At 41.1% G+C, this 14,948-nt stretch overlaps 1 protein-coding gene across 1 annotated transcript in view; it reads right to left on the bottom strand.

The window, feature by feature from the left end:
* Window positions 1–14,216, bottom strand: part of ednraa (endothelin receptor type Aa) — a 90,723-nt gene extending 76,507 nt beyond the window's left edge. The window contains exon 1 of the mRNA XM_039750220.1: window positions 13,846–14,216. The gene's annotated coding sequence lies outside the window, so the exon portion shown is untranslated. The remainder of the gene's footprint in view (window positions 1–13,845) is intronic.
* Window positions 14,217–14,948: the final 732 nt, after the last annotated feature.

The following is a 14,948-nucleotide window of genomic DNA, read 5'->3' as shown; positions in this document are numbered from 1 at the left end:
ATAAAGTCTTATTTAATATGCGGATGTTCTTCCTTTTTAGCATATGCAGGCTTACAAAGACGAACATCTGAATAATAAAAAAGACTTTATGCCCAAGGGCAGCATGGTGGCATAGTGGGTAGCGCTGATGCTTCACAGTTAGGAGTCCCGGGTTCGCTTCCCGGGTCCTCCCTGCATGGAGTTTGCATGTTCTCCCCGTGTTTCCGTCCAAAGACATGTAGGTTAGGTGCATTGGTGATCCTAAATTGTCATGGGTGTGTGCACCCTGTGGTGGGCTGGCGCCCTGCCCAGGGTTTGTTCCTGTGCTGGCTGGGATTGGCTCCAGCAAACCCCTGTGTTAGGATATAGGATGTTGGACAATGACTGACTTTATGACCAACAACCTTATTGATCCACCATCTTGCACTCCCAGCCCCTCGTTTGCTGTATATTGCCTTTGATTATTGTGTGTCTAACCGTTTTACTCTGACGATGCCTCCTGGTAAGAACTGAAAGCTCAGAAATAAACAAGTATATATCTCTCTATTATAAAAGTAAATCTTCAGATGGGACAAGACTATTGCCGTGAGATTTGTTCAAGTCCCGCCCTCCTCTCCACCATTTCCGGATCACGCCCGCGGTCTTCTCACTTCTTATTCGTGTGAATGCTTTTGCCAGACACACTTCCTGCGTGCTCAGCTCCTATAAATTTTTACGTTTTCCTCATTTTAAGTTCCCAATAAAAGAAGACTTATTACATCCAAATCTTATTGAAGAAATTCATCACGAAGGGTTATCAACAGAAGAAACGTGCACACGGGCAATCCTAGCACCGATGAAGTCAAATGAATTAACGTGAAAATTGTCGCTCGGTTACACGGCAAATCGGTTAAATGCGTATCGATAGACTCTGCTGGAACAGTTGGTGGTGATGGTGCAGAAGATGAAAACATCAACTTACAATATCACGAAGGATATCTACAAACGTTACCAACGTCTGGTCTTCCACCGGCCAAATTACTGTAGAAAGAAGGACTTATCGGAATGTAATTGCGTAATTTATGTCTGAGTGATGAGCTATGCAACGGGACAAGATTAGTTGTATTGAAAATTGGTCAAACAATTCTGACATGTAAAATTTTAACAGGCGACAAGAAAGGTAATGTAGTCCATCTAACATTAGACACCAAAGGTATCTAATATGCCATTCGTATTAAAACGCTTGCAGTTTCCTGTTAGAAGAGCTTTTGCTCTGACAGTTAACAAATCACAGGGACAAACGTTCAAAAAATTTGGTTTATTTATTAGAGAGAACGAAACGAAATTCACTCACGATGAAAGTCCAAACACGGAATCAAAGTTCAATGCGATATTGATGAAAACTTCATTCCAAATATTGTTTTTACTGAAGTTTTACAGTAAAAGTCATTGTCCAACCCACTATATCCTAACACAGGGTCTGCTGGAGTCAATCCCAGCCAGACAGGGCACAAGGCAGGAATAAACCCCGGGCAGGGTGCTAGCCCACCGCAGGGCACACACACCAAGCACAAATTTAGGATCGCCAATCCATTATTATTTTTATAATTCAATTCCAAAAGTGAAACTCCTAAGTTCTATCAATTCATTACACACAGAGTGATATATTTCAAGTGTTTATTTCTTTTCATTTGGCTGATTATGACCTACAGGTAATGAAAACTCTAAATTCAGTATCTCAGAAAATGAGAATATTACGTAAGACCAACTAAAAAAAAAAAAGATTTTTGATACAGAAATGTTGGCCTACTGAAAGTCTGTCCATGTAGGCCCTCAATACTCGGTCGGGGCTCCTTTGGCATGAATGACTGCATCAATGTGGCATGGCATCTCAGCCTGTGGCACTGCTGAGGTGTTATGGTGTTTGATTGCGACCTTCAGCTCGTCTGCATTGTTGAGTCTGGTGTCCCTCATCTTCCTCTTCTATGGGGTTTAGTTCAGGCGAGTTTGCTGGCCAATCAAGCACAGTAACACCACGGCCATTAAACCAGGTATTGGTACTGTTGGCAGTGTGGGCAGATGCCATATCCTGCTGGAAAATGAAATCCGCATCTCCATAAAGCTCCACAGGGAAGCATGAAGGGCTCTAAAATGTCCTGCTAGATGGCTGGCTGTGCTGACTTTGGACTTAATAAAATAACAGTGGACCAACACCAGCAGGTGACATGGCTCCTCAAATCATCACTGACTGTGGAAACGTCACACTGGACCCTCAAGCAACTTGGATTCTGTGCCTCTCCACTCTTCCTCCAGATTCGGGGACCGCAATGTCCAAATGAAATGCAAAACTGAGGACTTTGGACCACTGAGCGACAGTCCAGTCTGTTTTCTCCTTAGCTCAGGTGAGACGCTTCTGATGTGGTGGTCTCTGGTTCAGGAGTGGCTCGACACCAGGAATGCTGTGACAGTTGTAGCCCACGTCACCGGATACGTCTGTGTGTGTGTGTGTGGTGACTCTTGAAGCACTGACTCCAGCCGCAGTCCACTCCTCGTGAATCTCCCCTCCAATTCTTCCCAGTCCTCTCAAGGCTGCGCTTATCCCTGTTGCTTGTCCACCTTTTTCCTTCCAATCAGTCAGTCAGTCATTATCCAACCCGCTATATCCTAACACAGGGTCACGGGAGTCTGCTGGAGCCAATCCCAGCCAACACAGGGCGCAAGGCAGGAACAAAACCCTGGACAGGTCGCCAGTTCACCGTAGGACACACACTAGAGACAATTTAGGATCACCAATGCACCTCACCTGAATGTCTTTGGACTGTGGGAGGAAACCCACGCAGACACGGGGAGAACATGCAAACTCCACGCAGGGAGGACCTGGGAAGTGAACCCACAGGTCTCCTTACTCACTACCACTGCACCACCGTGCCACCCTACAGTAAAAGTGTAAATTTAAAAAGTATTTGTGTGTTAATTTCAAAGCCAAACAGAACAAATACCTTTAACGCGCAGGGGTGTCGAACTCCGGTCCTGGAGAGCCGCAGTGGCTACAGGTTTTCATTCTAACCAACTTCTTAATTTGTAACCAGTTTTTGCTGCTAATTACCTTCTTTTGCCTACATTTTAATTACCTTGACTCAGGCCCCTTAGTTGTTTCCTTTTTCTTAATTAGCAGCGAGACATAAAACAGGAAACCATATGAACAGCTCACCTGTGCCCATCACAAAATATGAGAAAATAAAGAAAGGGGAAAGTCTCAGTAAGGTTGATCTCTCAGCTCAGCAAAACATTGTGAGGGTGGTCTTAGAAAAAAGAGAAAAATTCAACAATTCTGGAAACGTCTACTGTGGCAGAATGAGAGCAGCAACAAGCCATGGAATTAAATAACGAGTTTAATTAACAGCAAGAATCAGCTTCTCATTGTGAAACTGGTTGGAGTCTGAAGCCCTGATTTAGTTGGTCATTTGTTGGCTCGTTTCATGCCTCATTTCTGCTTAGCTGCCATTGAATGAAGAAAGGAATCAATTCAGAGGAATGAATCCTTAAGAACGGGGCTATTAAAATGTAGGGAACAGGAGTTAATTAGCAGTGAAAACGGGTCACTGATTAGGAAAAGGGTTAGAATGAAAAGCTGCAGCCACTGCGGCCCTCCAGGCCTGGAGTTCGACACCCCTGCTCTAACGCAACATGAAGCCTAATTTACTTTCGATTTCTTACTATGTTTTACTTGCTGTCATGTAAAATAGGTAGGTCTATTATACATATGTAACAATTCCAATGAACATACTTCTTCTTTCAGCTGCTCCCGTTAGGGGTTGCCACAGCAGATCATCTTCTTCCATATCTTTCTGTCCTCGTCATCTTGCTCTGTCACACTCATCACCTGCATGTCCTCTCTCACCACATCCATAAACCTTCTCTTGGGCCTTCCTCTTCTCCTCTTACCTGTCAGCTCTATCCTTAGCATCCTTCTCCCAATATACTCAACATCTCTTCTCTGCACATGTCCAAACCAACACAATCTCGCCTCTCTGACTTTGTCTCCCAACCGTCCAACTTGAGCTGACCCTCTAATGTCCTCATTTCTAATCCTGTCCATCCTCGTCACCCCCAATGCAAATCTTATCCTCTTTAACTCTGCCACCTCCAGCTCGGTCTCCTGTGCCACCGTCTCCAGCCCATATAACATAGCTGGTCTCACTACCGTCCTGTAGACCTTCCCTTTCACTCTGTTTAAATTGTACATACGCGAGTGGCAGAGCTGCAAAGTGGCTAGTGTGGCAAAGTGGCTAGTGTGTAGTGCCCGCCCGGGGGTTGGCGAGTGACGCGAGCAGGCAGCAGAGCCCCCTAGTGTTTTAAGATACGTGACTCATCTTCTCCCTTTGTGGATTTCTAGCAAATTTATATACAGTTGTGCTTGAAAGTTTGTGAACCCTTTCGAATTTTCTATATTTCTGTATAAATATGACCTAAAACATCATCAGATTTTCACTCAAGTCCTAAAAGTAGATAAAGAGAAACCAGTTAAACAAATGAGACACAAATATTATACTTGGTCATTTATTTAATGAGGAAAATGATTGAATATTACATATTTGTGAGTGGCAAAAGTATGTGAACCTTTGCTTTCAGTATCTGGTGTGACCCCCCAATAACTTCAACTAAACGTTTCCGGTAACTTTGATCATTCCTGCACACGGCTTGGAGGAATTTTAGCCCATTCCTCCGTACAGAACAGCTTCAACTCTGGGATGTTGGTGGGTTTCCTCACATGAACTGCTCACTTCAGGTCCTTCCACAACATTTCGATTGGATTAAGGTCAGGACTTTGACTTGGCCATTCCAAAACATTCACTTTATTCTTCTTTAACCATTCTTTGGTAGAACAACTTGTGTGCTTAGGGTCGTTGTCTTGCTGCATGACCCACCTTCTCTTGAGATTCAGTTCATGGACAGATGTCCTGACATTTTCCTTTAGAATTCTCTGATATAATTCAGAATTCATTGTTCCATCAATGAAGGCAAGCTGTCCTGGCCCAGATGCAGCAAAACAGGCCCAAACCATGATACTACCACCACCATGTTTCACAGATGGGATAAGGTTCTTATGCTGGAATGCAGTGTTTTCCTTTCTCCAAACATAACGCTTTTCATTTAAACCAAAAGTTCTATTTTGGTCTCATCCGTCCACAAAACATTCTTCCAATAGCCTTCTGGTTTGTCCACGTGATCTTTAGCAAACTGCAGACGAGCAGCAATGTTTTTGGAGAGCAGTGGCTTTCTCCTTGCAACCCTGCCATGCACACCATTGTTGTTCAGTGTTCTCCTGATGGTGGACTCATGAACATGAACATTAGCCAATGTGAGAGAGGCCTTCAGTTGGGGTCCTTTGTGACCTCGCCGACTATTACACGTGTGCCTTGCTCTTGGAGTGATCTTTGTTGGTCGACCACTCCTGGGGAGGGTAACAATGGTCTTGAATTTCCTCCATTTGTACACAATCTGTCTGACTGTGGATTGGTGGAGTCCAAACTCTTTAGAGATGGTTTTGTAACCTTTTCCAGCCTGATGGGCATCAACAACTCTTTTTGTGAGGTCCTCAGAAATCTCCTTTGTTCGTGCCATGATACACTTCCACAAACATGTGTTGTGAAGAGCAGACTTTGAAAGATCCTGGTCTTTAAATAACACAGGGTGCCCGCTCACACCTGACTGGCATCCCATTGATTGAAAACACCGGACTTGAATTTCACCTTCACACTCACTGATCATCCAAGAGGTTCACATACTTTAGCCACTCACAAATATGTAATATTTTATCATTTTCCTCAATAAATAAATGACCAAGTATAATATTTTTCTCTCATTTGTTTAACTGGTTTCTCTTTCTCTACTTTTAGGACTTGAGTGAAAATCTGATGATGTTTTAGGTCATATTTATACAGAAATATAGAAAATTTGAAAGGGTTCACAAACTTTCAAGCACAACTGTGTACATTAAAAACATTTCCCGCGGCTCCGACCGTGTGGTAGTGAAACAGGAGACTCTTTAAAAATCAATAAACAGAAAGATATCGCTAGCTAAGTGAAGGCAAGTTACACTCCAAAGCACAGAGGCAGAGCGGCTCCCCACTCCTGACGTCACGCTTCCCCTCTGCTCTCTCGGATTAGCGTCAATATATCTCTCCTGCAGGTGAACTATGATTCTTAGTGCGATGAGAGAAGTCGCAAAATCAACCGGAATGTTCCAGCAAATTATAGAATAAAATCCCAATCTAAATCCGTGAAGTAGTTCTCTCGTGAAAAGCGGACACACAGACAGACAGACGTTGGATTTTATATATATACTAGCAGGAGTCTATAACCGGTGAATTTCCCAAATGAAAGAAACAGAATATAGAAATAGAAGAAACAGTTTTCTGATATACTTCATTCATCCCCGAGGGGGTACTGTCTTTTCTCATGACCTTTGGACCTTATCATTGGACTGTCATTTAGAGACCTACAAACACAAATTTATATTTAAGGTCTCTGTTTTTCTTTTCATTATGTTTCTGTCTTATGTCAGTGTGCATTTGATATGTATTATATACTATGTATTCATTATTATTCTTCAGTAATTTAATTTTTTGTTTGTTTGTAACTACAGTACTTCTTTGGCATACTTTAAAGCACTTTGAGTGACATCCTGTGCATGAAAATGTGATATACAAATAAATGTTGCTGTTTTGTGTTATTCAAAATAGACACCCAATTAGTTTAAAAAAAAAATTAAAAAGAAGAGTGTGAATTCTGTTTTATTACATATGGACAGAGGCAGCAACGGAGTCAAGGAAGATTCCAGTCGGATTTGATTTTATTTTGTTCCCTTTTACGCTTTCACATGCATCCTGAAGAACTTTATCAATGCTTAGAATGTTGAGTGAGTGACAGCACAATCAAACAGCGGGTGGGCACGAGGGGCTGTCAGGGGTCAGGTCACAGGACGTGTCACCTTGGGAGTGAAGCAGCATGAATTATCAAGCAGGCATATGGCCAGCACCTGTGAACCTGGAGGGGCTTTGTAACCTCTGGGAGCTGGAGGGGTGGGGGTGGGGGTGGTCTTGGAAAGTTTCAAGAGTACTTCCAGTACTGGGAATTGAAGATTAATTTTTTTAAAGTATGATAATTAAGGAAAAATTGCAAATAAATGTAATAGATAGATAGATAGATAGATAGATAGATAGATAGATAGATAGATAGATAGATAGATAGATAGGTTTTAATTTTAGTGTAGTTGGCAGGATAAGACATATAGATAGATAAATAGGAAAGACACTATATAATCGATAGATAGATATGAAAGGCACTATACTGTATAATAGATAGATAGTTATGTAAGGCACTATATAATAAATGGATAGATAGAGAGATAGGTTTTAATTTCAGTGTAGTCGGCAGGATAAGACATATAGATAGATAAATAGGAAAGACACTATATAATCGATAGATAGATAGATAGATAGATAGATAGATAGATAGATAGATAGATTGATGTGTTTTAGAGGGTAGCTGCTCATTGGCAGAGATATCATGGCCACATGCTCTTCCCCTCACGCGGGGGACGCTCTCCCATCAGAACTGAACACCATCAGATACAGTGGTGACATTTAATGTTGGAGTGCACCGACCTTCTGCTTTGCCAAAGATACCTTGCCAACTTTTTACATTTTTGGCAAAGAGATCGCAGCTACATTCTCGCCCCTGATATCAAAACCAAAAATCTTATATATCACGAGACCCTCAGATATGAAAGCTATCAATATAAGTTCTTCTCAATACAAATTATTACACGTTTTTATTGATTGTTTTAAAGTTTGTCCTGTTTCACTATAGGTGGGGCAGCTAGTAGATATTAAAAACAGCAGCAACTCCACCACTGCCCCCTGATGGTCACCACTCTTCATGTCAGCCAATTCTAATGAGGTTCCTCGCACCTTCACCCTTCCTGTGTCTGAGCCAATTCTGCACCCACCTACACACCACACCCTTCTCATGTGGCACCTTATCAATTTCTTTCTGAAAGTCCAGAAAAATAATCTCATCTGCTCCACTCTGATTATTTCCTTTTGCTGCGTCCTCATAGAATTCCAGCCTGTTAGTAAAACACGACCTCCCTCTTCTGACCCCCTGCTGACTGTTCACTGACACTCCTGTCCTTGCCATGTGTTGCTCAGTCTTACCCTTAATAATTCCTTCCATTCATTTTCCTGTGATGCATGTTAAGCTTACTGGCCTATAGTTGCTTGGATCTGCCCGCTCATCCTTTTTAAATAATCAGATAATATTTGTCATTTTCCAGTCCTTCGGCATTTTTCCAGTGCACAGTGACTTCCTAACAATAAGCATTAAGGGTTTATATCTCTACTCGCTAACCGCCTTAAGAATTCGAGTGTAAAACTCGGGCAGAACATACAAAGTCCACTCAGACGATGACCAGGCGCTGGACTGGACCCCAAGATGTTGGACCCCTGAAGCTGGGGTGTTAACCACCGTGACGCAGATTTCAAAATATCCCGTCAAATCCAAAGCGGCACAGCGAGCGCTCCGAGCCGCAGCCTGGCATTAACAAACCTTTACTTGGCTTAGTGCCACACGAGGGGGTGGATGAGGCGTTGATTAGTCAGAGTCTCGAGAAATGGCCTGGGGGGGGGTCCCTCACGTTTGTTTAAGCAGTCCTTTGCGTCACTTTTGATTTTTGAAGCTGGAAAATAATTTTGTGGTTCCTTGTAAGTGGGCACTTACAGAAGCTGCGAAGCTTCAGTTTACAAGAGAACGGAATGGCGGAGCCGCTCGGCTTCTAATCATGAAACTGCTAACGTGATTTCGACGGAGTGACTTCTGCATTTTTGACAGCCCTCGTATCTTTTTGCATTTGCAGAACTTGAGCACATCGTATCGGACAGCGCAAACGTTTCTATTTTTTTGCCCACTTTCCTCTGTCCAGGCACTGCTTTCAAAGCCCCCGTCCTTCATGTTTCACAAGGCGTTCCCACGATTTTTTTTTTCGCTGCCCCTGGCAGGCAGGAGTAAAAGTTCAGTTCAGTTTTACGTCGCACAAGCGCCTCACTCTCCAGAGATAGCATACTTTGGCCTTTTGTCACTCTTCCAAAATAGTTTCCCAGGCAGAATTTAACTTATTTTTTTTTTGCTATTCACCAAATTGTACAAAAGTTTATTGCCTATGTTTGAATTTTACAAAAAGGGAATCGCAACCGGCTAGACATTAATAATGAGCCGTCATCCACCGCAGCTTCATACAATTAAAGGAATCCAAAGCTACTTCAAAAAAACGCAGATAAAGAACCAATCGGCCGATCGCTTCCTTCAGTCTGTTCTTCATCCTTCCAAGGTGGCACGAGGAGCTGGCATCGACTATTAAGGCATTAGCCAACCCTAATCGTTTGTAGGGCACTCGCTTACACAAGGCGCCAACCCGTTTAACACGCGCTCTGTTTGGCATGTGGGGACAAACCCGGAAAAAAACTCCAAAAGGGTCCGCTGCCAGGCCAGGATTTGAACCCAGGCTCTCAAAGGGATGAGGCAGCAGCACTGCGCCACTGAGCCGTCCGCAGTCAAACAGCGGATAAACGGTTATTAAAAATCACAAAAAAAACCGTTATAGCGCTGGTGACAATTACCGGCAATTGAGCCCAACAAAGCTTATCAAGGAGCTTCGTCTGATGTCTCCAAAGTAACATCAAGTCAGACTTTGGGGGTCCCTAAAGTACTGCTGTCTGCCCCACCAGCTGGCATTGACACAGACGTGCGCATATTTCAACAGCAACAACATTTACTTCTGGAGCACATTGACATGCACAGGATCGCAGCTCAAAGTGTTTTACAAAAACTCAGAGAAAGAGTTGCAAACAAGAAGAATAATAAGAGTGTTAATAAAAATAAATAATAAAAAATACGGCCTTACTAGCGTATATAGTCATAAGTAGGAAACAAAAGAAAACAAATACATTATGCCTATACAGTATATATGTATCGCTCTCTCTCTCTCTCTCTCTCTCTATCTCTATATATATATAATATATATGTGTAATATGTAATTTCACCTTTACAGAATAAATATATATATGCATATATTCTGTAAAAGTAGAATATTCTTTAATAATAAATAAATAAAACATTATCTATCTATCTATCTATCTATCTATCTATCTATCTATCTATCTATCTATCTATCTATCTATTATCTATAGTGCCTTTCTATCTATCTATCTATCTATCTATCTATCTATTATATAGTGCCTTTCATATCTATCTATCTATCTATCTATCTATCTTATAGTGCCTCTCTTATCCATTATATAGTGCCTTTCATGTCCTCCCTTCTGGAGCACATTTTCATACACAGGACTGCAGCTCAAAGTGCTTCAGAAAAACTCAAAGAAAGAGTTACAAGCCAGAAAAAAAGGTAAGAATAACAATAAAAAACAAAAAAATAAACCAATATGGGTTTACATAGAGTAAATATTTAATTAGCAGAAAGGTAGGCTAGTTAAATGAACAGAAGAGTCCTACTCAAGTCTCTAAGGATCAGGTCAGATGGCCAGGGGGAAAGAAAAAAATCGTAAAATTCTAAACTCCGAAAAATAAATGTAAACGTCCATCCGTCCATCCGTCCATTTCTTAACCTGCTCATCCTGGTCAGGGTCACAGGAAGTTGGAACCTATCTGAGCAAGCATCGGGCACAAGGCAGGAATTACATGTGGGCAGATCGCCAGTCCATCGCAGGATAAAATACACACATACACACAGAGAACACATTGGGAGGCCAATTCAGCAAAATCCACACAGACACAGGGAGAACACGCATATTAGACACAGGCAGCACTCAGCCACCCATAAATATATTGTATGTATATGCCACACAGTCACACACCCATATATACTATGTATACATATGCAGTATATATATGTGTGTGTGTAAATATACACACATACTGCATATATATATTTACTTGAATAAACTTTTTACAGTACAGTATATACTGTATGCATGTATACAGTATATTCCAGTAGAATACATATATACTGAGGGCTACACTAAATGAACAGACAGCTTTAATGTAATCAAATCTCTCATCTCTCCACTTATTTCTTTCATTTTACCAAACAGTTTGTGCTCATCCTAGCAGCGCTGGGTAAAAGATGGGTACCACTCACTGGGCAGCACTCACACTATAGCAGAATACAGTACACACACACACACGCTATATATATATATATATATATATATATATATACATATACACACATATATACATATATATATTACACACACATACACACACACACACACACACACACACACACACACACATATATATATATATATATATACAGTATATATATATGTAGTGGTGTCACAGTGGTACAGGGGTTCGCTTCCCAGGTCCTCCCTGCGTGGAGTTTGCATGTTCTCCCCGTGTTGGCGTGGGTTTCCTCCCACAGTCCAAAGACATGCAGATTAGTTGCATTGGCGATCCTAAATTATCCCTAGTGTGTGCTCGGTGTGTGTGTGTGTGTGTGTGTGTGTGTGTGCTCCCTGCCCAGAGTTTGTTTCCTGCCTTGCGCCTTGTGTTGGCTCCGATTGGCTCCAGCAGACCCCCGTGACCCTGTAGTTAGGATGTAACGGGTTGGATAATGGATATATATATATATATATATATATATATATATATATATATATACATACAGAATACAGTACATGTACACACACACACACGATATATATATATATATATATATATACATACATATACTGTACACACATATAGGCTTTATATATATATAGATATACACAGAAAGGCTTTGTGTTAGAAATGAGGGTAAAAATGGCTACCTATAGTGTGTCTAAAAGTCACATATTAGTATATAAAAGGACATTAAGAAATGCTCTGTATGGCCTTATTAGGAAATATAAAACACCAAAGAGACATCAGGTCAGAGCTTCACCGACTGGATCAACTAGTCACTCACTGCTGGGTAAGAAGAGCTCAGTAAAGACGTCCATTTAATACCAATAAGGGGCAGACAGCTGGTTCTTACAGTAAATCCCCAATGCGTCAGAGTTACTCATTGTGCATATATACTTTATAAATAAACAGTACTTATACTTATTAAACATAATCGATTAAACATCAGTCTGACCAAGGACAAGGTTACGTAACTGATCACCACAAGTGTATAGCCAAACAGAACAACACAAGATGAGCAAATCTTCCATTGGTCACAAGAACCCATCAAAGCCCTCATCAGTTAAACAGACATACACTGAACAGGAGAGTCATCTTAAAAACCGTGATGGAGTCGGTCCCTCAGAGAAAGGTGGGCCACTCATGCCATCTGCACGGAGCTACACATGAAAAGAGCCTGGATTGAGATTTGATGCCATGCAGAGGTGGCATCACTAAATGTCATTTAACAGCAGACCTGAGTGCTTGAGGAGGAGCAGAGGATCTACAAGTGTCTCCATTTATGTGAGTGTTGACCTGTTGACTGCATAGGCAAGCATCAATATAAATTGAAACACTCATATGTAAATATGAAGTCCACACACACACATATAGATTAGATCAAACTTTTTTTTAGATAGATAGATAGAAAAAGATTATTTTCAGACTGAATCGTTTAGAGGTTTAGAGTAGAGACACACTCATCACTTTTGAGTCTTCAGTGTATATATTATATATAGATACCTATAATGTATATAGTAAATATAAAGTACACATATATCTGTATATGAAGCATATATGGATATAGATATAAAAACATGTATATGTGGATTGAGTATATTTATATATTTATGTTTTATATGATGTTTGTATAAATAAATAAATAAACAAACATATATTCATATATATATATATATATGTAGGAAAATGTAACAAAAGAAACCAAATACATTTATGCCTATATGTATGTATCACTATCTCTCTCTCTCTCTCTCTTTATATATATATACTGTATATATGTAATTTCACCTTTACAGAATAAATATATATATATATGCATATATTCTGCTAAAGTGGTTTCCTTTTGTAATAAATAAAGCATTATCTATCTATCTATCTATCTATCTATCTATCTATCTATCTATCTATCTATCTATCTATCTATCTATCTATCTATCTATCTATCTATCTATCTATCTATCTATCTACTATATAGCGCCTTCTATCCATCTATCTATCTATCTATCTATCTTATAGTATCACTCTTATCCATTATATAGCGCCTTTCATGTCTATCTAACTATCGAACAGATCAGTTATTTGTTGACAGCCTTTGCTCTGTTTTTGAGTGTTTTCTTGATATGCACACACACTCGCCCATTGTCTATAAACACACACACTCACACACACACACTTTAACACACACACTTGTTTCTTATAATGCTATATGTTACACACACAGTATAGACTCCCCCTTATTTGCCGTGTCTATCAGAGTCCAAAGGCACATCTAAAAATGCACAATCAGCTCCTCCATTTCTGCTTTCTAGTTTGTGAACAACTCAGAAACAAGACTCTTTATTTTTCTCCAATCTTGTTTGCTACTTTTCAAGTCCGTGCACCTCTCTGCTCTCCAGACTGCGCCTGCCGGTGTGGTGCGGATGTCCCACATTCGCTGATCCACCTAACGCCAGTCAGCCGCGCGTTTTTAAGTTTCAGCAGATCAAGAGCTCCGATATGTCAGTCGGGTCAAACTTGGAGGAGATCTGCACCTCACTTGCTGTGCTGGATTTGTGAGTGCAACCCAAAACAAAGTTAATAAACGGTATAAATAATAAATGCTTTGTTTTTTTTTTTTTGGTTGTTTTTTTCACCTACCGTTTCTAAAGTGTTCTTTTCCCCAGGAACCAAAGAACGCAGTTTCCAGTAGAGCCCCCAGACATGAGTATCATCACATCACATGCGTAATTAACAGACCGCCAGACTATCAAAGAGTGTGAGTATCCCACTTGGATTGTGCGTCTGCTCTGAGGTGCTCAGCATTCTGTCTCTTGCTTTTCCTGTTGAAGTTTTTTTTTTTTTTTCTCTGCCTCTAAGCTTGTCTGGAGTGGAACAATTTGACTGGGTGGGATCACGAATCTCCACCTCCACCAAATCACATCTTAGGCCCCCCAAAGGAAACGGCAGCCCTAAGTACATTGCCTGCTGACAATCATTGCGGAGCTGTGGCTCACAGGAGTCTGGGAACAGAAAGCCCATTCCCGCACAAACCCACCCCCCTACTACCGCCCCCCACTCCTCCTCTCCATCAACCTTCACTTGCCCACCCTCCCCCATCTTCCATGTTGGGCAGCAATTTATTTTTGCGAAGCTCTTCTAAGCAGAAGTGAAAAAGAAAAAGAAAGCACAGGGCGCCCCTCTGCTGTTTCCTGATTACATTCAGGGGTCTGTGGTGGGACACTCAGTGTACTTTGCCCCTTTTTTATTAAGGATTTCTTAGAAAGTGGGTAATTATTGCTAATATCAGACACATAGATAGATAGATAGATAGATATGAAAGGCACTATATGATAGATAGATAGATAGATAGATAGATAGATAGATAGATAGATAGATAGATAGATAGATAGATAGATAGATAGATAGATAGATATGAAAGGCCAGGTACCTGCATATCTACCTTTGGGACTGAGCTTTGAAATACATGACATCACTGAGAGGGTGGGATGCACTTCACCTCAAGTGCCCCCTCCAGGATAGGGTCCTGCCCTTGGCAGGCTTTGGCCCCCTGTGACACTGAACTGAATTAGTGGGGCTGACAACATTATGTGATACAGGGGGCGTGTTTTAGTGATGGCATCCAACCCAGGATTGGTCCCTGCCTTGAAATGTCCCCGCCCCCTGGTGGTGACCTTGGATTGCATTAAGCAGGTCTGAGGACTTTCTGGTGGGCTGTAGTTCGTTATGCTAAGTTGTTGTAG

Source organism: Polypterus senegalus, chromosome 4, assembly GCF_016835505.1.
Source record: "Polypterus senegalus isolate Bchr_013 chromosome 4, ASM1683550v1, whole genome shotgun sequence".
Taxonomy (NCBI): domain Eukaryota; kingdom Metazoa; phylum Chordata; class Cladistia; order Polypteriformes; family Polypteridae; genus Polypterus; species Polypterus senegalus.
Note: the sequence above shows the minus strand (reverse complement) of the source record. Positions and strands in the feature narration are given on the sequence as shown.